General features: G+C 35.5%; 1 pseudogene; it reads right to left on the reverse strand.

Moving 5' to 3' along the window:
* Window positions 1–327: 327 nt before the first annotated feature.
* Window positions 328–4,085, reverse strand: part of LOC103071016 (voltage-dependent anion-selective channel protein 3-like) — a 79,996-nt pseudogene continuing 76,238 nt past the window's right edge.

The raw sequence follows: 4,085 nt of genomic DNA on the forward strand, positions 1-4,085 counted from the left end.
AGGTGGAGTTTCCTTGACTCTTCACTGTGAGAACCTGTTAGAGTTCTTTGAGTTAAAACTCAGAAAAGTGTGGGGTTTCCTCTAAGACTGGGCCTTAGGAGTTTCTCACTTTCAAGCCAGTCTATAGTCAGCCCCCAGCAATTAGTGAAAATTACCATATGTTTCTACCAGTTTATGTCTCCAGAAGCTTTTGCTTCAAGTAAACTTATCTTGGCTCTGTTTCTCTGTATTTGCCTATCTTTCCAGATTTCTGGGTGGGAGTTTGCCCTATGATATCAATTCCCTTAAAGATCCATTGATTTTCAGTTTGTTCAGCTTTTTCTTGTTTTAAGGATGGAAGTGATTTTTAAGCTTTTTATACGTCACAGTTGAAACCAGAAATCTGTTGGAATTCATTTTTGATAGAGTGTCTAGTACTCCAATATCTAGTTCTGTACTTTTTGGATTAATGTCCATCATTAGAAATTTGGTTACAGTATGTACATCATGTACATCCACATCATGAACTGTTATGCAGTTTTTTCAAAATTAAGAATTAGGATATTTTAAATTACTGTATAGGAAAAAGAAAAGAGATTTCCAGGGTGTTTTGTTTTGTGAAAAATAATGTCCAGAAAATTACATAAGTGACCATTTATGTAAAATCAGTGGGAAATATTTGATGTTTGCTTGTATAAGAATAAATAATCTTGAAGAGAAATCCAAGAAAATATTACAAATAGTTATTTATAGTAAGCAAAGGTAAGATGATGAGAAAGAATGGACAGAGGAAGAGGTGGGAATTATCAACATATACCATTTTAAGCAATATCTTTATTTTTGGATGCTATGATTGTATTTCTCTCCCCCCGCCCCTCCCTCTCTCTCTCTCACACACACACACACACACACACACACACACACACACACACACGTTCACACGAGTAACATTCCCTCAGATGTTTCTTTTTTTACTTTCATTTATAAACTTTAGGAAAGTTAACATTGGTTTATACAGGTAATAATAATAAGGAAAATATCCTACTGAATATGAGGCTTTTGATATTCCTTATCATCTTATGACCTATGAAACCTTATGCCCCAAAATCTACTATCTACTTAGTCAGGCCTGAATTAGAGATACCTGAATACTTTAGATTTTTTTAAGGATGTGGGTATATTTTAATTTTATTGTAGATGGATTTGGGAGAGCCACTACCAGTTAGCATTTTGGATGCTACCTCTTTATTTCAGAGTTTCTTTGTTTTGTCTTGTTTGCCAAATATCAGAACTTTTTAGGCCGGGATATAGAATTGGAAACCCCATATCTGCCATAACACTTTGAGGTTAGATCCATTTTATAGTAATTGCACCCTCAGTAAACAATGAGAAGAGTCGTGTCTTCTTCCAGACATGAAAACAAATGAGGTTTAACAAGTTATCAAAATAATTTAAAGATGCCCTAGTCTATTTTATTTTTTTCCATCCTTAAGGTTCTCAGTTCAACCATGAGTGAATTTGGTTCTGGATCTCTTAGGTCAAAGGTAAAAAGGAGAAGGAAGTGGTCCACAGGGGTCATTGTGAGAATATTTTTTAAGCAGAAAGTTTCCTAAAACTGTGGAAATAGTTTCAGATAAGAAAAAGTTACAGGCACCATGCAAGTTCTTCCATCCTCAAATCCCCTGCAACCCCAGACTGCCACATGGCTCGACAGTGTCTAATTTTCATCTCATGTGTCAAATTAAATCCATCATTAGTGCTACTACTAGCAGCACTGAGAAAGATATTGATACAACATCTTGATTTTAAGATACATACTTAAAGTGCTGTGATCCATCAGTGTATCTGGTAATAGGTGCAAGGAGGGAGAGTGGTGGAACAAAAGCAAGACATCTGCCAACTCCAGGAGGGTTTGCAACTCTGGGAAGCCCAACTTCATCAACTATTTATAAATATTAGGAATATTTGCTAAATACAATATAAACAATTAATTAATATATAATATAAAGAGTGTAAAGGCTAACCAACATTCATTGAGCAGTAACTATGTTCCAGGCACTGTGCTAAGGAATTCACAAGCATTAACTCATCTAATGATTACCATAACCCTAGGAAATATTGTCCCCACCTAGTTTATCCACAGTGACCATTATTTTCTCCTTAATATACCAGACCCAGAAATCCTTTGCATTCAAAACCATTTCTTACAGGAAAGAACTAACTATAATAGTAAGTGAGAATCCTGCTTAAGGCATAATTGATCTTGAAATACATATGAAAATAACTAACCTAGGTTTCAATAAGTTTACCAAATTCGTTGTGTAACATTTTCCAAGTATTTGAAACATCCAGCCTACTTTGGCGGGGTTTAAGAAATGTTCACGATTTTTATACATTCTGAAGTAGTTTTACAATATTTTATAAGTAACTTTTAATAATGTTTTCTCTACAGTATTGGTTTAAATAATATTTTTTGTGATGGAAAAAATCAACAGATTAAATACCTAAATAGAAGCAAAGAAAGAAAGAGGAGGCAAAAAGCTAAATATGCGGGAAAAGTGTCTCAAAATCTGCAATATAATATGCATATCTACCCTTGGTTGTTTAAAAGAATTCCCACTATAGCCTTTATTCCACTGAAAAGGGTAAGTATTATGACATAGGACAGGTGGTGCGTTAACGTCTTTGATCATACTATAAACTTAATTTCCATTGCAGAAGAAACTATTGGAAATGTAATGAAAACATAATGAAGTCAACGTTCTTGCTTACCAAGTGGGATTTTGCAGCACGGTTAATTGGATGTCAGTGTGAAATGTTGACAGACAGAGAACAGAATGGAGGGAGAGACTTAAAGAGAGAATGATTTTATCTAAGCATTTATATTTGCAAAAGTAGCTTTAACCATCTGGATATTTGCAATCACATAGATAAAACATATAACTGGATGAGATTTTAGGTTTTCATCTAGATTTCCCTGTGTCCTCTCCAGGGCTTAGACAAAAATGGACACTCAATAGGCACTCAGTAAATACTCACTGATTAATATTTGCTATTCTGTACCAAAAATCATAGGCTCTCTCTGTGCTGGAGTTTGGGATATAAAACGTCAGCCAGCTTTCTTCTTTTCATTTCTTTTACATGTTTGAAAAGAGTGAGGCTTTCATCAGTCTTTTAAAGTTTTATTTATTATAATTCACATACATACAATTTACCACTTAAAGTATACAATTCAGTGTTTTCTTATTCTATTCACAACCATCACTACTGCAATCTAATTTACAAACATTTTGGTTCCCACAAAAGAAATCCCATACATGTTAGCAGTTAACCTTGATTTTTCCCATGCCCACCTCTGCCAGTCCTAAGCAACCACTAATCTACTTTGTCTGTATACATTTGCCTATTTTTGATGTTTCATATGAATGGATTCACAAAATATGTGACCTTTGTGACTGCCTTCCTTCAGTTAGCATAATATTTTCAATGTTCCTCCATGTTTTAACATGTATTATCTATTCGTATTGCCAAATAATATTTCACTGCATGAATATACCACATTTGATTTATCCATTCATCAGTTGATAGACATTTTGGTTGTTTCCACTTTGGGACTATTGTAGATAATGCTGCTCTGAATATTGGCATACAAGTTTTGTGTGGATATTTGTTTTCATTTCTCTTGGATATTTACTCGGGAGTACAATTACTGAGTCATATGATAACTCTCTGTTTAACCTCTTGAGGAACTACTATCTAAGCATTTATATTGGCAAAAGTGGCTAAACCATTTTAAAATCCCACCAGGAGTGTATGAGGGTTCCAGTTTCTCCAGTATTACAGGCCTCCTGCACCTGGAGGAGAGCTTTTTCCATACAAGTGGAGGCTGAGTCAGGGAAAAGAGACCCAGTACACCAGGCCTGCTCTGCTTGTCTGAAATTAGAGCTTCTATAAAATGGAGCTGGTGGAGGATGAGAAAGGCCAGCAGCCTGCTCCTTCTGGGGTGAAACCATAGGCCCAGGCTGGGAGCTGGCAAGAAAGGGAACCCCTGTCTTCTTGGTGGTATACATTGGGAGTAGAACTCTTGCAGCACAGAGAGATGAAGG

This window comes from Lipotes vexillifer, unplaced genomic scaffold, assembly GCF_000442215.2.
Source record: "Lipotes vexillifer unplaced genomic scaffold, Lipotes_vexillifer_v1.1 scaffold644, whole genome shotgun sequence".
Taxonomy (NCBI): domain Eukaryota; kingdom Metazoa; phylum Chordata; class Mammalia; order Artiodactyla; family Lipotidae; genus Lipotes; species Lipotes vexillifer.